The sequence below is a fragment of the Macrotis lagotis genome, chromosome X (assembly GCF_037893015.1).
Source record: "Macrotis lagotis isolate mMagLag1 chromosome X, bilby.v1.9.chrom.fasta, whole genome shotgun sequence".
Lineage (NCBI taxonomy): Eukaryota > Metazoa > Chordata > Mammalia > Peramelemorphia > Peramelidae > Macrotis > Macrotis lagotis.
The window spans coordinates 187,903,659-187,926,835 of NC_133666.1; the positions used below are offsets into that span (position 1 = coordinate 187,903,659).

Here is a 23,177-nt window from a genome sequence, read left to right on the forward strand (position 1 = left end):
GCCCAAGGCTTTCTTGCAAATTACTCAAATGATGATGACAGTCATAAGAGTACTGATAATATTTTCACATATAAGGAGTAAATAACCTGATCTTTTTGAGTCCCTCATAATTGACTGTTAATGTTTACCTTATATGTCTCCTAAATCTTATATGTTGAATTTTCCATTAAGTTCTGTTTTTTTTGTTGTTGTCACAAATACTTGAAAGTCTTTCAGTTCCTTAAAGGTCCATTTTTTATTCGGGATTATATTTAATTTTGCTGAGTAAGTTACCCTTGACCATATTTTTGCCCAAAGTCACGCAGCTAGTAAGTGAAGTCAAATTTGAACTCAGGTCCTCCTGACACACAACTGATGCTTTATCCACTGTATCACCTAGATGTATTGCATAAAGGTGAGCACTCCCCTTGATAAGGATGGAAGAGGTCCTAGTGGTCTTACAACACATATGAAGTCAAGGCATTGCCTTACTGAGTGCAGTAGTTGGTAGGTTTTATTTAATCCTTATTGTAGCTCCATGATATATGATTTTTTTCTTGTGGCTTCCAATATTTTCTCCTTAACTTGGGAACTCTAAAATTAGGCTATGACATACTTTTAAGTTTTCCTCTAAATATGAACTGAGATCTTCTCTATCTTTCAGAGTAGCTGTCTTGGGTTAGGCTCTTTCTCCTTTGCTTACTCCTTTTTATTTATTTTATTTTTTAGCAGCTTTTTGAATAATCAAGTTCTAAACCTGAGTTATAAGGGATGATGCTCTAAATCTCAGGTCTTTCTTACACTTATTCTCTGAGCCCTGTCCTAGGACCCAATCTTGGGCACTCTTTTCTACTCCTAAACAACAGCTAGGGCTCCCCAAATATCTTGTTCCACAAATACTCTTGTTTCCTATGGCTGTAAACTATAGCAGTCCTCAAAGCAAGGACTCAACTCTGGTAAGTGCCCACAGACAGGAAGATCCTTGACCCTTTGCTCCTGCACTTACCAGATGTATGCTAGCTCCTTTCTTAGGTCAGCACTGCTGTGTTTGGCATTCCTCCATGGTGGAAAGTCTTTCAATTTTCTACCCAGAGACTGATGATCCCCTTCTCTGTTGGGAGGTGACAGTTCCTGAACCTGAGGCTACCTCTCTACTCAGCTGCTACCAGGGCTTATTGTTTGAGATCTGACCAAGCTAAGATCAGGAAGGATCATCAATAACTTGGACACTAGGTGATAATTTCTTTTGGGCTACAGCAGTTCATCTGGACCTTATTTAATAGTATAGAGTAAGGAGTCACAAGTTGTGATGATGAAGAAAGTATTCATACCAGTGAAAGTGATGGTCCTTGAAGTTTTAAAGCTGAAATACTGTAATTAAAATAATCTGTAACATTTGTTCATTGTCCTTTAGATAAATGGCCATTTTGATTCTTGGGTTATTTTATGATCATAATTATATAGCATCTCCAGGAGAATATTGATGTTTAATGTGGAAGATGGCCTTCTGACAGACAGCAAGCATTTTAGTATGGTTGAAAGTCATGGTTATTATGTTTAAAATCCAGTTGTGGATTTCCTACTACATGTTCAATATTTTTACCTGGAAGTTTCACCAACATCCCAAATCCAACATTTGCAAAATTAAACTTGTCTCCTTTCACTTCCAACTTTCTAATTTCTTTTATTGATGCCATTATTCACCTAGACTCAGTCTCAGAATTGGTTGGCTTCTCTTCCTTTATACCTTCATTTCTACTAATATTAACTGAATATTTAATATGAATATTCTTCATCTAATATGCCTTCATCTAATCAGGCACCAAAGCCCGATTGTATCTCTTCCACAATGTCTTTTGATTCCAAAAAGAAGTGGAAAGAACTTCAGACTTTGCATAAGAAGGCCCAGAACAACAGTAAAACATACCTAAATTTATATTTTTCCTCATCTGTAAAACATGAATAATAATAATAACTCAAATAATCTCTAAGTTTGGAGGAACTATGTGTTTGTGAACTGTATCATCATATAAATATGATCAGTTCTTATTGCTTTTCCATTCTCACTGCCATCACCATAATTAAAAAGCCTATTATTCTTATCTAGGACAATTGTAGTAGTCTCCAGTTGGTTTCCCTATTTCTAGTCCTTTGCCTTCTGTGAATTCTGTTTAATGTGCTTTATTATTTTTCCTAAAAGTTCCTTATATTACACCCCTATATTGTTCTCAAATCTTCAGATGCTCCCTATTATGTAATATGTTAATGTCCAAATAGTTAATGTCTGGTAGACTAATATTCCATATTTTCTACAATCTGGCCACAGTTTGTACTACAAACTTATTTGGTACTACTTTACTATTCAAACATTCAAATGATCCATTAACTGTTTTCTGACTTATAATGTCTTACATTATAGTTTTAGATCTTGCCTGCATGACTTGGTAGACACCATGGTTAAATACCATAGAATAGGTGGCAATGCCTTAACTGCATGTGTGATAAAAGGCCACTAGGAATTCTTCCATCCTTATCAAGGGGAGTGCTAACTTTTATGCAATACAACCAGGCAGTACAGTAGATAAAGTATCAGTCGTGTGTCAGAAGGACCTGAATTCAAATATGACTTCACTTACTAACTGTGACTTTGGGCAAGTCACTTAACTCTGATTGCCTTGCATCCATGATCATTTCCAATCAGCGTGATTCATATTTGATCACAGATCACTCTGGAGGATAAAGTGAGGTTGGTGACTGCCTTAGCATAGCCCCTCCTCACTCAAACCCAACCTGTTTGTCATAGCACTAGCTCCCTGATGTCATGGTCAACTATCATCACTGCATTCACCATTTTCCTAACTTGGAATGACCTCTATCAATTTTTTAAGGCCTGACTCAAATTTTGCTTCCATCTTTGTGTCTTTTCTGACCACCCAGACATGCAAGTTAGACATTTCTCCTGGTCATTTAGCACTTGTCACAATACTATCTTGTAACTTTATTTATCTTTTTAAACATATAAATGCCTTTTTCTCCAACTGGATTGTAACTTCCTTATCCACAAATACTAACTCACTCTACAGTCCCACCACTTTGCAAGATGATTGCTCATAGTAGTTGCTCAATAAATAACTACTGCTGATGATAAATGAGCATTATCTTTTTTGGCCAAAGATACTTTTCTGCCTTGTTATCTTTTTCTCCACATTTGCAAGAAGCAGCATAGTGCAGTTGAAAGAAAAGGATCCTCAGAAGTAGGATGAAGATTCCTGTTTTATGAGGGACTTTGGATGCAAAGGGAAAGAGTAAGTAAAGGAAATATTTAAGCCAACCAAAGAATGAGAAATCAAAGTAGGTTCACTATATGAAGTAAATTATGCAGGAAATGGGCTGGGATCAGCATGATGACTGGAGGCTGATCAATGATGGGGAAAAGGGGAAAGTTTAAGTCAAGAGATCAACAGAAAAGAAAATTCATAATTTACATATGTAGTACCTAGGGTATTCTCTAACATATATAGCCCTATTATAGCTATCCTAGGAGCAAAATACTTTGTGAGTCTACTTCCAATTAAAACCACAGTTCATGATCCCGAACTAATAAAGTTATTTTTACTTTAGTCTTCCAGAAGACATACTTTATTTAAAGACATTTAATGAAATAACATAAAAAAATCAAGATAGGATATTACTACCCTCCAACCCCATGCCTAAGCTTGGGCACACTTTCCAACTAATATCATTTTTAATTTTATTTTTATTTTTGGGGGGTTGCAAGGCAATGGGGTTAAATGACTTGCCCAAGGTCACACAGCTAGGTAATTATTATGTGACTGAGGCTGCATTTGAACTTAGGGTCTCCTGACTCCAAGGTCAGTGTTCTATTCACTGTGCCACCTAGCTGCCCCTCCTACTAATATCATTAATGGGAAGAGAGAGCAAAAATATGAAGGTCGTACATGGGAACATTTATAGTCAAGTTCCATGAATGGAACATGGTTTCCTCTCTGTCTCTGTTTTTTTTCTCATTGTTAGTATCTAAATTTGGATAGAAATACTGCTTGTGTGTGTGTGTGTGTGTGTGTGTGTGTGTGTGTGTGTGTGTGTGTGTGTGTGTGAATATATTTGAATATATAGATATGAGAGGCAGCATGGTATAGTGGATACAAAGTTCATCTCATAGAAAGATCTGGGTTCCAGGCTACAGGTAATACATGTCCACATGGATTGTCTAAATGCAGCTCATGAAAAACATGTATAAATATATCTGAAATCTTTTTCACTCCCTCCAAGAGAGTCTGATTCTTGCCCTGAGGGTCAAAGAAAAAGCATCATAAAGTTGGATCATCTTCCCTCCAGTCTCTAAGAGAGGTCCTAGACTAAAATTCTATTTGCCTCTCTCAATACTTAGTCTTGGGGCAAGATTTTTAGATTCAGAATTCTTAGATTCAAAAACCCACTTCACTGGTTGCTAGCCCTTAGGAGGGTAGGGTTCACCCAGACTTATACTCACTAATTTGGTCCCTTCCTACTAAACACTGGTTATACAAAAAGATCATCATGAATAGCCAATAATGAGTAACCTATTTATCCAAGAAGATAGCAGTCAGAAATTGGAGATGTTATACAGATTAAAATATACCCGAAAATTTGAGTTGTCCATTTAGAAGTGAGTTGAGATCTCAGGGCAGCCTTAATCTTATTTAAGGAGATCTTCCCTAAAGTTTCCAGGAAGGCAATTCATAAATCTGAGATATGTTCCCTTACACATCTATAACTTACAAAATCTTTCTTTCTCTTCATGTATCTGGATTTAATCCCAAAGTGTCTTAAACTACATTTTGACATTCTTGCAGAATGAATGACTAGTCTCTCCAATGTTCTACTCCCCTCATGTAGACACTCAGCATCACATGAACAATTAAGAAAGTCTCAGGCAAATTTCCTAGTATTGAAGCATAAACAGTTGTATATGTAACTTGGGAATTAGGCTTACATGAACATCTATATAAGCTTTTAGATATCACTTTAAAATTCACAAAAGACTCTATAATAACTCTCTGAGATGACAGTTTGAGTATCATTACCCCCAATTTACAGATGAGATTCAGAAAAGGTTAACCTATAATCACACTTATGACAGTAGATCATAGATAAGAATTATTTCCAACACACCATTACTGAGTTTGGAATGGTCACTGATTATTCCAACAAATTGTTCTTTTAGTAGCTGATGAGTTTAGACATGTCCATGTACATGGTACAGAAAAAACAAACAAACAAACAAACAAACCAACCATGAATGGCATTTCTAAATCTTACCTTGTTTTCCCATCCTATTCCATCAGTTTAGGTCTAATAAGTTTAATATCTAAGTAATGGTCAAAACATTGCAAGTCATTCTTCCAATGTGTATATATATATATATATGTATATATATATATTTTTTTGGCAAGGCAAACGAGGTTAAGTGGCTTGCCCAAGGCCACACAGCTAGGTAATTATTAAGTGTCTGAGACCGGATTTGAACCCAGATAGTCTTGACTCCAGGGCTGGTACTTTATCCACTATGCCACCTAGCCTCCCCCAATGTATATATTTTTTTAATCCTTTCTACTTCTTCATTGTGGAAGCACTTAATATTTAAATGCTGCAAACATGACAAACAATCTTTCTAAAACTCTATGATTCCTGCACTAATTTTATGGATAATGTAAATATCTACAAATACTTTTATAGATATTATTCAGTATTTTACACTGGCCTGAAAAAGAAGATTCTGGCCTGAAAAAGAAGATTCTAAACTTCTATAGACTTTGAGAATTATTTGAAACCTATAACTGTAACCAACTAGGACTGTTATTTCTTGGTCAATTTAAAAGGTTATTTTTTAAAATTTCTTTTGTATCCATTTTAATCTTTTACCATTTAAAAGTTAAGTTTATGAAAATATAAAAGTTCTTACTTTATTTTAAGAAGTCATTTCTTCCTATACAAGGTATGAATATTACCCATTGAGATGACTGATGACAATTCCTTGATTGATTATGCAAGAGTATCCAGGTCGTTTTGGTGAAGTTAAAGAAGGATGCTTTTATTCTGCATTTGAAGATATTTCTTTATGAAGATGGACATGTTTTGACTCATGAATTGGATCATAGTTAGCCTATAAAATGCTCAGATGTGCCAAAGATCAGGGACTATACAAAGAGAGAGGAGCTTGGGTCCTTGCTGGGTAAAATTTGAACATACATACAGTTCTCTGTCTCTCATTTCAGACAAATCCTCCACCTCACAGATAGCAGCCCTGAAAAAACAATAGCTGCATGTCTCAACTTAAGAAACAATAGCATTGGAATGGGATGGTGGAGTAGGAATTTACCTGTTCCCCACAGCTTGACCTAAATGAGCTTTGGGGAAGATGGAAGTGGCAGAAATTTTGTGATATGTATTATTGTAGCACTTAAAAAATATCCTTCAGATTGAAGTTTTTGGTTTTGATGATGGTCTACATCTGCATTCTGACCCTATTTTTAACCTGGGGGGAGGAATAGGGAAAGGAAGTTACTATAATATGAATTTGTTGGTTTTTCATACTATCTGTATAGCCCTAATGGTTCTCAGATTCAGTTGTACCAATAATGAGACTTTTTTTCCCCCTGTGACTAGTAGAAGAGAAAAGCCAAAAAAGAAATAAAGAAATTATAACCTCAAGGTGGGGATGAAGTGTGAGGAGAAATGATAGAGCTATGAAAATTCTTGGTTCTGATCTCCTGAAGAGTGAAAAGATTTTTTGTATGCATCAAGGCCCTAGGCTCAAAAAACCTCCGAAGAAGAGGGTAAAACAAGTGGCCCCCAAATTGGAGGGTCAGCAGTGGACTGACACTAATGTTTAGAACAAATACAATCATTATCCTCTATGACTTTATGTGAACCACACAGGTCCAAAGGTAAGTTACTTTTCAGTAGATCCAAGGACAATATTCCCATTCAATAAAGCACAAAACTTTAAGGTAGTATCATAACTATGATGGACTTTATTAGTCCCTAAAGGAAATCTAGAATTGCAAAACTCCGAGAGCTTGTCTTTCTATTCAGTGAGTAATAATCAACCACAGTGTTGCCACTCTGAATTTAGGGAACTGAACAGGTCCATAGGTGAGACTCCCCTGAGAGGAAAAGGGTTATTTTTTATGATTTGTGAGTTTCTACTAGACTTACATCTGTGAGTATATATGTATAAAGGCTATCATGTTTCCTATATATTAATTATTTACTTGAATGCTTGCATAAAAATGCTTTTTATCCATAACTGTAAAAATCTAGACATTTTTCTAAGGGAAATCCAGGAAATGGTAGTGGTAGATTGAGTCAAAGTCTGATATTCCAGGTAGAAACATTGGATAGGGCTGATAGCCAAAAAATAATTTATGGGAAGTCTCAAAGTTTGAATTTAGCACATGTAGAAATAGAACTTGAATATCAAGGCCTGGGTTATATTTTCCTCCATAAAATCACCCAGTGAGTCTTAAAACTGGTTAATTTATGAAGTATTTTCCTATAAACTATAGAATAGAGGAGGACATTTCCATATTTCTCCTGGATGTGTCATGGCATGGAAAATGATAGATGGCAGAGACTGATCAGGGCAATCGATACAATATGAGTATTTACGCACTATGTATCATCTGCAGGATGTTTTGTATTTGCAAAGGCTCAATTGCTAATAAAACACTTTAGTTTACATTTGCTATAGTGACTAATGTTTGCTCTCAGGACTGCTTTGCAGTATTTCAGAAATTATTTCCTTCTGTTTCCTTTACATCATCCCATAAGACAGGAGTATTCCAAGTTTCTTTCCTCCTTCCTAGAGAATATTTTTACTTGTTCTCAGGTCTCTATCTCTGAGATAACTCTGATATAGTTTCACTTTATATGGTGTCCCAAACATCAGTGAAATTTTGAGCTTTATTAACTATTTTATATTAAATTATGAAAAAATTACCTTTATATATATTACTTTACAGTTATCAAATAGATTCCTATAGGTTGCCTCATTTAATTTTCATAATTGCCCTATGAAATAGATAGTACAAGTAATAGTATCCTCTCATATATATATATATATATATATATATATATGTATATGTATATGTATATGAAAGACTTCAGAAGCCTCAAAGAAAAAATACAGCTTAGATAAAAATTCAACTACATTTCCTGGAAAAATAGAGCAAGTTTTAAAAAGTGATTTTATAAATGAAATGAGAGTTCTAAAGGAAATAATTGGATGAGGAATAATAGGTTTGGAAGAAAGACTTGAAAGAAAAGTTAATATCTTAGTACAAAAGATACAAAATCTCATCCAAGCAATAGATTTCCTGAAAATTAGGATGGATTAAGAAATAGGTTAAGGATTCTAGGAGATTTTTTAAAAATTATTAAAACAAAGTCAAAATTCTAAAAAATAAAAAAATATATTTTATCTCATTTAAAACATAATTTACTTATAAAATAGAATAGTGAAAGATAATTTAAATATTATTGTACTTTCTAAAAACCACAATGAAGAAAAGAGCTTAAAAATTATATTTCAAAAAAAAATCATTGTCTTTTGTAACCAAAGGACAAAGTGAAAATGGAAAAAAATTCATTAATTACCTCCTGAAAGTCCCAAATGAAAATTCTCATAAACATTATTGCCAAAATTTCAATATTATGTATAATATACATGAATATATTATATATACATAAATATAAAAGCATTCCAAATGGCATAGTGATAGTTCAAGAAAAAAGCTAAATAAGTAATTTGAAGAAATATCAGTAAAATGATAATTATGCAGGACCTCAGTGTGCTGCTTTCAGAGCTAGACAAATCTAAAAAGTCAATAAATTGAACAGAATTTTAGAAAAATTAGATATGACCATTATTTTTTGAGAATAGAAAGAACCACACATTGTTGCTACACAGCTGTATGAGACTCTTTTACAAAATTTAACCATATGTTAAGGAACAAACTCACAAACAAATGTGGATAAAAAAGAAATATTAGCCAGTCTTTTATAGAATACAAAGCTATAAGAAATGATAAAAAGAATGGTTTTAGAGAAACTGAGGAAGACATATAAGTTAATGTAGGGTGAACTAGAACAATTTATATAGTAACAACCACATTTTAATTACTTTTGAAGTAATTAACCACTTTATTCAAGGCAATGAACAAGATTCTAGAGGACTGAGTATGAAAATGTTATCACTTTGTGTCAGAGAATGACTTACTCAGGGTGCAGAAAAACATTCTTTGACATCACTAATGTGAGAATTTGTTTTACCATACTATTAAAAAAAACAAGAATTTTTATTTTTACTGAAGGGGTTGTGAAATAAATGCTCCCCCCCAATAAAAACAAACAATCTCCACCACAAAAACCCAGCATTCCTCATAGGTATATAAATCTTCTGCTTATTTGATTTATTTAAAACTTCCTCATTCCAAATATTGTCCTGGGTAATGGGAGAAAGGGCAATTCTAGGTATTTCAATACCCTTAATTATAAGCACCATCCCACTATCACTAAATAGAAGAAATTTTTCCAATACCTCAGGCAATGTTCTTCATAAGAACATTCATTTTGGTTGCTGTATAGCAGGCAAGTCATTTATGCCATCCATTTTTTTTAGGTTTTTGGCAAGGCAAATGGGGTTAAGTGGCTTGCTCAAGGCCACACAGCTAGGTAATTATTAAGTGTCTGAGACCGGATTTGAACCCAGGTACTCCTGACTCCAAGGCCAGTGCTTTATCCACTATGCCACCTAGCTGCCCCTATGCCATCCATTTCATAAGTGAATAACCTTGGGGTATTATTAGTGACTTATAAACTTGTAAACTACTCTTTGCCCTGTCTTCCTACTCCCATTCTCTCTCACAGACAATCAGAGCACTGATAAAAATCTTTACAAGTCTTAATGAAAATTTTTGTTAAAGAACAAAAAAATTTGAGGAAAAATGCTGTAACAACTCTTAAAAGTTTAAGTCCTTATGTCTAGCATGATTACAATTCTGTTAGTCTCACTTGTAAGTCATCTCTCATTCTCCTACTTTAATAATTCCCATATTGAATCTCACTCTGATTTACAGGGTAATCTAGGATTATGTTTGATATTTCCTTATTCATTAATTAAATGAAAACATATCTCAATTAAGCAATTAAACCCAGAGCCCTTACTAGTTTATCAAATAGTATTTATTTTTTTTAAACTGTAGAAACATGCATTCTCAAAAGTGTTTACTCATAACTTTCTTTTCTTTCTTTTTTGAAAAATAATTATCTTAACCTCTTAGGACTATATATACACATTAGAATTACAGAAGAGACAATTTCTAAACAATGAAAACCATGATAAAGACATGGACAATTGATTACAATATTTTAACTATGAGTAAGAGAATAACCAGAATCACCTCAAACTGTCTCTCCAAAGACAGATGTTATCTCTTTATTTCTTCACAAACTAAAGGTTAAAATAATTCCATCAAGAAATAAGACTTTTTCATCTGCTTTCTCTTCTGCCTTTTTTCAGCCACAATTAAAAAAAAAGTATCTTCAACTCTTCTCAAGTCACCATTCAATATTCTCCACATTACCTGAGCTTTCCAACTTGACTCTCTGTGATTTTCTGACATGAATTTTTTCAGTGATCTCAATTGGCCTGAATTAGCTAAAGATTAAATAGGTCTTTGTTAAAGTGTAATGTTATAAAGGAGAACTTAGATCAGTAGGTAGAAGAGAGGCAGAATTTGGGCCAATATAAGGAAGGACTTACTAAAGATTGCAATTATTGAAAAATGTAATGAATTCACACTAGAAACATTCTATTTCACTGGACAGCATGGTGATTTAAGTTGAAAAAGCACAGAAATAGGAGCCCAGGACTTGTGTTAAAATTCTGAGCCTACTATTTAACATATGAGACCTTAGCCTTGGTCATGAAAACCTGAGTTAAATCCAGCCTCAGATATTTACCATTTATGTGATCCTAGAAGAGACACTTAACCTCTGTCTGTCTGTCACAACCAGAGTCTTTGTGAGGATCTAGTGAGGTAACATATGTATAGTACTTTGCAAACCATAACACACTACATAAATGTTATTATTCCTCTCTGTTCATCAGTTCCTCTATCTGTAAATTAGAGGGATTGAAATAAATGATCTTTAACTTTCCTTTAACTTTCCTAGCTATTTAACTTTAAATCCTATAAAATTCCTGTGAAATATTATGAAACACTCCTTCCTTCCAGCCCTAGCTTTCTATATTGCTTGTTGGAGCTACAAATCTCATCTTCTCATTTGTATGAAGCATCCCAGTATTTGGTGCACACTGTGGGATCTCAATAAATGTGTATTGAATGAGCAAAGTAGAAATTAATATTAAGCATATGTTATACAATTTTAAAGGAAGATTCTCACCCCAGTATTTTGGAATATAATGCTCATGGCTTCATTGGACCTTTTCAGGCTGTGTATGGTTTTGTTGTTATGTAAGTATACCATGACTAAAGTTTTCTTTCTACTAAGAATTTACAGGGTTCCAATATCTTTGTGCTATACTCTAATATTGCAACTGGTAAGGGGCAAGGTAGATGGTACAGTATATAGAGCATTAACTCTAGAATTAGAAAGATCTGAATTCAAATGTGACCTCAGATATTTGACACTAGCTGTGTGATCTTGGACATGATTGCCTCACATCTAGGACCATCTTCAGTCATCCTGATTCATATCTAGCCACTGGACTCAGATGGCTCTGGAGGAGAAAGTGAGTCTGGTGACTTAACACAGCCCTTCTTCATTCACACCCAGTTCACTTGCTTTTTATGGTATCACTTTCCTGATACCTTAGTCCTCTTGGAGAATGAAGGACAAACATCAGAAGTGGCTATTCTTTATTTTTTTTATCATGAATGTTATATATAGTTGGAAGAGTAGGACCCAAGTTTATGGAGGGAAAAGTTTTGTGTCTACTGATTTCACTATGCTTTTGTAAAGAATTAAATTGTGAGAGTCAACTATATGTTAATGAGTGGCACACCAGTGAGAGTCTTGACTTGCAGGACCTGTAAATTCTTTCTCTCTTTGTGGAGTCCTCTAAGTTGCTCAATTCTTGATTCTTAGTGTTAACTCTCTCTGGAATCTATAGTTGGCTCTTTTCTCTACTGCCAGGGATCATGCCATGCTCTTTGAACCTGCTGCCTTCATCAAGTTATAGTCTTTCCTTATCTGTGTCTATTTGAAGTATGATTTTTCTCTTTCAACTAATTTTAGAGTTCTCTTGAATCAAGACTATACTTTTTTTAGTTTTTTTTTTTGCAAGGCAATGGGGTTAAGTGGCTTGCCTAAGGCCACACAGCTAGGTAATTATTGTCTGAGGTCGAATTTGAACTCAGGTCCTCCTGACTCCAAGGCTGGTGCTCTATCCACTGTGCAACCTAGCTGCCCCCAAGACTATACTTTTGGGTAGGATGTCCCCTTCTGAAAGAATAAATGCACTTTTAAGTGCCATTGCTGTTGGGGGAGGAAAAAAAAAAGAGAGAGAGAAATCCCTTCATCTTCCCACCTTTGTCTTGGAAGAGGTCTTCTTCCACAACTGTTCATACTCTTCAGGACTTGGCTAAATTCCTGAGGAGTTTGGCTAGTTCATTTTCTCAGTCAATTATAGATACTCTTTTTTTTTTTTGACTCAGATTGGTGGTTTTACATTTGTTTTACATTTGAGGAAAAACTTCATAAGATCTTTTATACTCATTTGAATGAAGAACTTAAATGATCTTAACTTCATTAAAACATTCCTGATTTGTTTATTCTTATCCTGCAGACACAGAATTGAATTACTGAATATGAGTAATTCATTTCAACAACATTCATGCAATAAATATTTATTATAATGTTTGCAGACAACCATTCTAGGTACTGAGGAAGATATAAAAATTTTAAGGATATAACCCTTATTTTCATGGAGCTTAGCAAAATTCCAAATCATTTAAAGAGATTTGAAATGATAATGGCATCTTGCTGCAGACCACATTCCTCTCTCATTCTATGAAGAGAGGGAAGAAAGGTTTCCTAGCTATTTATTATTCCTGGATAGGAAAGGTGTAAGTGCCTCATTTAGAAAGATGGAGGTCACTAGTTGGGAACGGGATTTTTAAATTACTCCCATTCCCTCCACAGTCCTCTATATGATTTTATATATATATATATATTTCCCTTTTATATTAAGTATATTTGTTTCTTCTCTGTCATGTAAAGTCAAATGTTGTCACTCTAAACAAAAACATCAAGCTGGCATCATTATCACTGGCAATATTTCTCTCATCTATCCCCTTCTCTCTACTCCCAAGCCTACCATACTGCTTCAGGCCTTCATCATTGTTTATTCTGGTCTATTACAATAATTTCCTAATTGGTGTCTATGACTCTTCTATCTCTTCTCCAATCCATCCTCCAAATAGTTGCAAAACAATCCTGCCCCACCACTATATTTTGCGTCTATATTCAAATGAAAAGTGAAAAAAAATTGTATAACAATTAAAATGTCTTAAATAATTTAAGTTAAATTAGAAACTACAAAAGATGAGAAAAACAGTGCTCTTTTAAGGCTCATATTAGTTTATTAGGTAAAATATAAAAGTGAACTAGGGAAAATTAAGGGAAACATTTAAATATGAAAAACAAACAGCTAAATGAGGAATTGGCCAACTAAACATACAAAAACACACAGTGCATATCTCTAATTGATTTTATTTATTTATTTTTTTGGGTGAGGCAATCAGGGCTAAGTAACTTGCTCAGGGTCACACAGCTAATAAGTGTCAAATATCTGAAGTCAAATTTGAACTCAGGTCTTCCTGATTCCAGGGCAAGTGTGCTATCTACTGCACCAACTTGTTGCCCTTCTAACTGACTTTTTTTTTTTTTTTTTTGGCAAGGCGATGGGGTTAAGTGGCTTGCCCAAGGCCACATAGCTAGGTAATTATTAAGTGTCTGAGGACAGATTTGAACTCAGGTACTCCTGACTCCAGGGATGGTGCTCTATCCACTGGGTCACCTACCTGCCCCATCTAATTGACTTTTGATTATATCAGTTCACTAGTAAAAAAGAGAATAGTGGTAGTTTGGGAGAATGATGCCAGAGAAGCATTTTTATTACATGATTGAAGGAAGAAGAATACATTTTTGAATTTACTTTTTTTTCTTATTTTCTATTATTACTTATTTCCTATTAAGGTTTTAATCCTTAAAATTGCTTTTAGTTCTGATATTCTAAGATTCTGGGATTTTTTGCATAATGCTATTTAAAATTATATTTAAGTGTTGATTTTGGCTAAACTTCTGGGAAACTAGCTTTTATACAGTAAAAGATTTTCTTACTTGTATTTTACAAAGTATTATAAAGGCCTGACTAGTGTAGGTGAATGGTACTGGTATAATTTCCTTCCTGAACCAAATATTTTTATTTCTAAAAATCTGCCCTTTTTAACTGCCACCTTGCTTTGCCACTGAACTACATTCAGGCATACCTCACTTAAAACAAGTCCAATATACAAAAAATTCTAATAGAAGTACCTTTTATATAAGGAAGTTCCTCACCCATAGGAAGGGTGGTAGCAGAGAAAGGAGAGATGTTAACAAGTCCATAGACACATATCTGCCTGGACAAAATGCCAGTGTGACTAAAATCCCCAGGGGGTTGTTTATATAAGAAGGCATGCAATTATTACCACATCTGGTGGTCACAGATGGCTAGAGGCTTGCAATCCTTGCATCTGGTTAGTTTATTATGCCTTTTGGGGATTTGTTTGATTATATTCTTAGAAAACATACCCTAACTGTGGCTAAAATTAAATTTGGAAGAGAAGGAAAGTAGAATCTAATACAGTAATTAAAGAACTAAATTGACTATTGTCAATACAAATCTCCCCTCCCTTATTGCAGAAGCAATATTGTATAAAATTTTGACTTGGTTAAAAGTCTAGAATTTTCCATTTAAAAATTTTTTAAGAGGCTATTAGGGACATTATTGTTTCTGAAAATTTGGGCATAAATGCTTACTATTTAAAGGAACCCTAAAGTAAGTCCTTGGTATATGAACATTCATAAACACCAGTCTCCCACTTCTCAGTTATCTGCCTTTTAAGTATAAATTTTTGTATATTGGGTTTGTTTAAAATGAGGCACACACACACACACACACACACACACACACACACACACACACACACATATATATATATATATGTATTGTTTATCAGCAAATTGGGATCACAATTAATTAGCATTTTCTTGTGTGACTCCCAAGAGTGCAAGAGCAAAATTCTCTTTTTTATGACATCACCAGCCAGGTGCATTTTGCTCATATTTAGATGAAATGGGAATATTTTTCTAATTTGAATAGTCATTACCTAGAATTATTATTCTCCTTGAATCTATCAGATGATAATCTTTTGGGAAACACAGTTGTCTCTTTAGTTTTGAGATATTCTACTCAGGCAGAAATCCCTTGATGTGACAGTTTCAGAATATTCTGCCTCTTCCCCCTCTTTAAATGCTATACCTCTCCAACCATCTGCTTTATGAATCTGTATGACTCTGATGGGAGTTTTCTAAAATGTAGATTAAGTAACATGTCATTTGATATTCAAATGCTGACTGCCTGGAGATCTGAAGAGCAGATTAATCAGCAGAAATGTCACTTCTACCCTTAGTCCAGTTAATTTCCAAGTGGCATCTTTCCTACATAAATGATGCCCTCTCTGTTAGAACATGTCCTTCCAAGACTTGGGTGACCAGTCTTCTCAGAAGGAACTATGGACTGGGGACTTCAAATACAGAGTTCCAGAGGGATGGTAAATGAAAAGGGACCATGTTGAAAAAAACTTAAATAAAACAAGAAGGAAGGAAATGAGAGGTACCACAGGTCAAGACATGCAAAGTATCAAAATCATCATGCCTTCCAAGACCATGAGAAAAAGCTTAGCTCTATAGACAGAGGCTTAGTAGCTCAAGTTGCAAGAATCAGGAGCTCAGTTTCCCGGAAAAAAAAAAATGATCAGGGACCAAAACAAAAATCTGGGAGGAAATAAGGGAGATCAAAATATATGGAAAACACGAAGGGAAGGAAGGTCTGGACAAGGTATTAACAATAGGGCCACCAGAACAAGAACAGATCTTGTTGTAAGCCTTTTTTTGTGAGCAGGGAACATGTGTCATAGAATATGAATAAGTTTAAGTCTGGTAGTGGGTCAACTTACTGATGATTGGACTCAAGAGTTCTGTATTGCTAGAATGCTGTGGTTTTGGTTTTAATAATAGTTTATTGACTAATGCTGTACTTGATTCAATATTTTCAGGAGATGCTTTCCCTTTCGCTGACACTTGGTCACAACTTAATTATTTGTAATAGGTTTCATGAGATGCTAGTGTAAAAACATTCATCAATTGGTGATCAGCCTCTCCAAATTTGGCTAGTTTGGTCCTTGAATAACACAGCTATTCCTTCCACATTGTGACTTTCCCCTTCACAGTTTCCATATATTGCAGGTCAACACAAGAAATAAATTTGGGATTTTGGGGGAGTTTTGCAGAAGTTACACATAGCACATGAAGGCCAACAAATGACACAGAAAAACTTTGCAAATTCATAAATGACCTATATACATAGTAGATAACATATACTATATATAATATATTATTGTATAATATCAACATATTTTATCTTTCAATACCATATACACAATTTTTAAAATGTTAAAATAAATTAAAGATTAAAGTTTATGAAAAGCACAAAAGCCAGCAGATGACAAAGACTGGAAATATCTTTTGTTATATACATGCATCATTATTCTCCTCAAATTTGTTTTATTTTTTAAAAAATCATATTTTTCATATTCTTTCTTTCTTTTTCATGCAGTATTTTTACTTCACATTGACCTATATATAACTTATGACCAAAAGTTAACCCAAATTTTATAATAAGGTACTGCAAACACCCCATAAAAGATAAAGAAAAAAATCTAGACTTCTCTGGTATGAAGAAAAGTTCAAAAACTTTTATATGGATTTTCCAGATCACAGGGGTGCTATGCCTAACCAGTCCCTGCCCTCTTTCCTCCTCCTCTACCTCATGATGTATAAGGGATAATATATTTCTGGGTGCTTTGAAGACTTTCTAACTTGATAGAAGTTGTCAGAGCTTACCCTTCACTGGAATAGCTTTTGCGAATTCAGGATCACTCCAAATCATGATGAATCATCAAAGTAGGATTTCAGTAAAGGTTTAAAATAATAGTGTTACATTCATTCTGAAATTTCCATGGACAGTAGAATTAATATGTGATTTAAATCCCTATCCAACTGATACACTGCACAAGATCATAAATCAAATGGCAAAACATTAAAGAAACAAGAAAAATTAGGAAGGAGACTATTGCAAAACTTCTGAAAAGAGGTGATGAATAGAGTTGTGGTTATGTGAAATGAGAAAGTGAGGTATATGAAATAGGTAGAGAGAGATGTTGCTAAATGATTAGATATATAGAGTGAGTGAGAGTATAGAGTAGAAGATGATGTAGACCTGGGTGACTAGAAGAAATGTGATGTGCTAAGAAATACAGATAATGCTCAACTTTCATGTATGTGTGTGAGGGGGTGTAACATTCCTATAAACAGCACAAAAGGAAGAAATCTGAATGTTGATACTTTGAAGATATGGGAAATGGGGTTTCCGCAGTCATCAAAAATGATAATCTTTCCCTAGAGAATGCTGAAAATACTCTTTTCTACATACAGTTCTTTATAACAAAACATTAATTCTGATAATATATACTTTTCCTAACACAATACCCATGAAACAACTCATAAAATGTAGCACATAAAATAAAATTGGCACCATGAAAACATTTTTTCTCACTAGCAATTCCTTAGAATTTTGTGACAACTCAATTAAAAATGAACAAACATTGATTTTGGATAATAACTATTCAATAGTAAACCTCTCTACCTTGGCTGTCCTCTGAAAACAAAGGGAGAGGTTGCTGATACTTTAGTTGCTGCTGTTGGAAAACTCTGAGGCTGTAGAAGTCTTGACACTTCTGATGCTCCAAATGCTCAGGAATTTCTTAACTCTCCAGTGGTAGGAAGAACAAGATCAGTGAAGTGCCAATTAGGATGTTCCACAAAGCTGCACATTGAAGCACTTATTTTTTTCCCCTTTGAGTATAGTTATAAAATTATGTAAATGCTTGAAGTCTCAAACGTTAAAATCACAAATTTTGAGGTTTGACTGCAACAAGGAAGTTTGGAAGAAGGATATGTTTTGGGAAAAGATTATGAGTTTTGTTCGGATCATTTGGGGTTTGAGAACATACAATATGAAGTGTCTAATCTGAGGTGAATATGCAGGACTGTAGAGCAGGAGAAAAATTAGGGTCAGCTATATAAATCTGGGAGTAATCTGCATAGAGGTGAAAATTGATCTCATTGGAGCCTGTAAGTAAAAGATGTTTATATATATATATATATATATATATATATATATATATGTATATGAACATATTTGTATATGCATAAGAGAAGATAATAGGACCCAAGAAAAGATATTGGTATATACCAAGTTACTGAGAATGACATAAATGAAGGAGTTTCAGCAAGAGATTGAAGAGTGGTTAAAAAGGGAGAAGAACCAAGAGAGAACAGTGTCACAAAAAACCTAGAGAGAAGGAGGGGATCCAATAAAAAAGGGTATTCAGTAGGGATAAACTACTGGAAAGTCAAAGAGAATAATTAAGACTTAGATCTGACAAGTAATCATTGGTAATTTTAACGAAAACGTGATGTAGTCAGAATCAGCATTGAGAAATGGGAAGTGGACATCAGAAACAATACAGAAATTTATTATAATAAATTTATATAAAATTTTATATAGAACCATTGTAAATCTGCTGCTTTAATTAGACCACAAGAGCCTAAAAGGTGCCTCAATGAACAAATATTTTACCTTTTTTGCCAAACAGATAGATAGCTGCCAAAAGCAATAATGGTTTAAAAACATAAACCTGCTTGAAAAATATTATGAAGAAGAATTTCAGACATTTATAATCAATTTAATTTCATAAAGCAAAGAGAAGGAAAAAATAGTAAAGACAGTTGGAAAAGATGTTGAAAAGAGAGCAAACTAAGCAAAATTATCCTGAGTATTTAAAGATGAAACATGGGATGGCAAATAGAAGAAAAATAGAAAAGACCAATAAATATAACTTTGATAAATTATATTCACTATTAAGGACAATGAAAACACTATTCTTGGATCCTATATGGAGAAAGTAGAGATGGCATTTAAGAGGAAAAATATTTGGGAGCAGATTTCAAATTGGATCAAATGTATAGAGAGGGCATCCATTGGAGGAGCCATGATTGTGAAGATGAATGCATGAATGAAATGATTAATAAAAATCATTTATTAAGTGCTCATTACATGTTAAACATCGTACTTAAAATGGTAATATAAATACAACAATGAAGACAGACAATGCCCTCAGAAAGCTAATAGGGAGAGATAACACATATATGGGGATGTCAGTAAATGAATATGTGGGTTAAGAATGAAGAGTTAAAAATATACCTCGGTTGAAGACTTGGGTCATTAGATATTGGTGCTCTTAACAGAGGTAGAGAAGTTTGGAAGGAGAACATATACAAGGAAAGATACTAAGTTATTTTGAACATATTGGCTTTGAGATGACTAGGGGACAACAATATGTAATGTTTAAGAGGCAGTTGGAGATATGTGGCTATGGCTTAGTGGAAACAATAGACCTGGATAAATAGATTTTGGAATCATTTGCATAGAGACGATGACTGAACTCAGGGGAGCTGATGAGATCACCCAGTGAGATAATATAAAAGGAAAGGAAAAAGGGGGCCCAAAAATAGAACTAGAGGGACACCCATGAAAAAGGGGCACGATATGAAAGGATTAGCAAAGGAGACTGAGAAGAAGTGGTTGGACCAATAGGAGGAGAACCAGGACAAAGCAGTCTCACCAAAATCCAAACATGAGAATTTTCAGAAGATGGTAATTGGAGATGTTAAAGATTGTAGAGGTCAAGACTGACGAAAGGCAATCAGATTTGGCAAAAGAGAGCACTGGCAGTTTTGGAGAGGACAGCTTCAGTTGAATGATCTAATGTCTTATAATCCCATATGATTGTGGGATACATACCAATCATTTTAGGGGTAGTTAGGTGGCACAGTGGTTAGAGTACTGGGCCTGGAGTTAGGAAGACTCATCTTTCTGGGTGCAAATCCGGTCATAACTTACCAGTTATGGGACCCTGGCAAATCACTTAACCCTGTTTGCATCAGATTCCTCATCTGTAAAATGAACTGAAGGAGGAAATGACAAGCTAGCATCTCTGCCAAGAAAACCCCAAATGGGGTCAGAAAGAGTCAAACACGACTGAAAATGATTGAACAACAACCAATCAGTTTGCAATTTGTGCCCTACCATTAGAAATTATTTTCCTTAAAGGCATAATAAATATCTAATGACTAGAAAAATTAAAGAGAAATTCAAAATCAGTAGTACCCATAATCAAAAGCAATATTCCAAAATTGATAAATCATAGTCAATTAATATCAATGATCAATAATTAATTAAGTCAGTTATTAATAGTTGATAACCCATATTCAGTACCTTAAATTAACATTTCACAATCAATAGCTAATAGTAAATACTTGTTTTTAGTTTTTGATAGTAACAATAACAATGCTCCTAAATCAATAATCCCAACTACAGAAATGAAATTGACACCAACTGACAGTGATGTTTGATTTTTAAACTTCTACATTCATTATTTATTATTCCTATCCTCCAATAGCCTCCATCTTTAAGAATTGTAGCAGAGGGGTGGCTAGGTTGCACAGTGGATAGAGCACCAGCCCTGTAGTCAGGAATACCTGAGTTCAAATCTGGCCTCAGACAATTAATAATTACTTAGATGTGTGGTCTAGGATAAGCCACTCAACCCCAATTTGCCTTGCAAAAAAAAAAAAAAAAGAATTCTAGTAGAGACATTAATCACATCATGTCCAACAGAGAAATGAAGAGTCTCAAGAAAAACCAAATTATATCATAATATGTTTTCTCAAATAATGGATATTTCCAGATTGATCAGAGGAAAGAGGAAAAAAACTTTTAAAATGATATAGATCAATATATTATGTAATTTACAATGAACCTACACACTATTTCTTAAAAAGAGAAAGTTATTTTAAGATGTGCAAGTGGAGGGAAAACTTAAGAACACATTAAATTATTAAATAATTAAATTGCTATAACAATACTTGAGATTTTTCATTTTGGTCTTTAGATCTATCAATGAAAAATCTTTTTGAATTTATTTATGTACTGTGATTAATTATAGAGGACAAATGATTTGCAGAATTATTACCATGATAAGAATTTTTCAGGCAAGTCAGATCATCACTGTCTCCTAAGACAACTTCCCATCAGAACAACCAATCAACCAAACAAACAAACAAACTACTGACCCTACTTACACAGCTCAGGTCTCACAGACATTACCCAGGTAATCAACCTTTGGGCAGATATGAGCAGGTCACTGCTTCAATTCTAGTCTATTCTATCTCCACCCTTCTCTAGGGAGACTTTCATTCCCACCAGAAAAAGAAGCAGGAGACTGGGACCAGAAGTCTGGCTACTTTACCATAGGCTAGAAGTATATCTGTTTCCTTCCTTAAATTTTGTTCAACTAGGGGATATAACTGGGTGTCATTTAACTTTTGGTTTCTTTGTAATTTGGAGGAATGTGATAAGAATGTCAAACTCCAGATCTAAGGTTTAATCCATTTCCTACCATATATTAGTTCCACAATGAACATAGTAAATTAGAAATCAGAGAAGGTTTATATAGAAGAACATATAATAAACAATAACAAGTGGAGGAACTCTCCCATCGGGAACAAGATAACTCAGCTCAACCAAGAAAGAAGGTCCTGGATCTCACCAAAAGGGAGAAACTTGCCCAAATCTCTAGAGTAGCAAGCTCGGAATAGGGGCATGATGGACACTCTTATCTCCTCTCATACCTTCCCAGAGGCTTTTCCTTCAGCAGTCTGAAGTTGTCCTCTTTCTTCTTTCTTGAATCTGGAAGCTAATGATGCTTCCCTTGAATAAGACTTTCTCTCTTGGAGAGTCCCCCAAAAGGAATTTGAGGGGGATTCTTGCTTGGAGAGTCCAAAGAGTGTTTGGCTGAGGATTAAAACTCTCACATCATATTATCAGCAGATGGATAGTTTTAACTCTTCTTTACCTGTCTTTATGCTTTTAATTTCTTTCTCTTGTCTAATTGTTGTTTCTAGCATTTTCAGAACCATATCAAATAACAGTGGCATGAGAGGGTGTCCCTTTTTTTACTCTTAACTTTATTGGAAAGGTCCTATGAATCTCCATTTTATATGGCTTATACCTGATTTTAGACAGATACTTTTAATGATTTTATAAAGGTCATTTTATGTCTACATTTCATAGGAGTTCTAACATAAAAGAGCATTTACTTTGTCAAAGACTTTTTTCTGCATCTACTGAGGTGATCATCTGGTTTAGAATGTTTTGGTTATTATATAATTATGTTGATTATTTTCCTAAAGTTATACCATTCTTGCATCCCATGATAGAAATCCCACTTGGTTATAATGATTGATTTCTTGTATAAAATTGCTGTATTTGACAGAATTTTGTTGACTTTTTTGGTCAGTAATTATTACTGCCATTGTCTTGTAGTTTTCTTTCTGTTTTTCATCTTTTCTTAGTTTAGGTAATTAGTTCTTTTTCTTAAAAAAGAATTCCGGGGGCAGAACCAAGATGGCAGTGTGAAGGTAGCATTTCCCGGGAACTCCTCCCCCCCCCAAACTCCAAAAGCCAACAAATTATGACTCCAGACAAAATTTAGAGGGGAAGAACCCACAGAAAGACTGAGTGATATATTTTCCCAGTCCAAGATAACTTAGAAGCATGGCGGGAAAGGTGTATTTCATTGGGACTGGGAGTTGGAAAAAATCCCTGGCCACAGCACAATGCAGCCCAGCCCAGCCCCGCCCAGCCCAGCCCAGGGATC

General features: G+C 34.4%; 1 long non-coding RNA gene and 2 pseudogenes across 1 annotated transcript in view; 1 reads left to right on the forward strand and 2 right to left on the reverse strand.

Annotated features, from left to right (window-relative positions):
* Positions 1–14,679, reverse strand: part of LOC141497716 (uncharacterized) — a 29,259-nt gene extending 14,580 nt beyond the window's left edge. The window contains exon 1 of the long non-coding RNA XR_012471416.1: positions 14,608–14,679. This is a non-coding gene — a long non-coding RNA (uncharacterized LOC141497716). The remainder of the gene's footprint in view (positions 1–14,607) is intronic.
* LOC141503855 (U6atac minor spliceosomal RNA) lies at positions 382–499 on the forward strand (annotated as a pseudogene).
* LOC141503850 (U6atac minor spliceosomal RNA) lies at positions 2,425–2,542 on the reverse strand (annotated as a pseudogene).
* Positions 14,680–23,177: the final 8,498 nt, after the last annotated feature.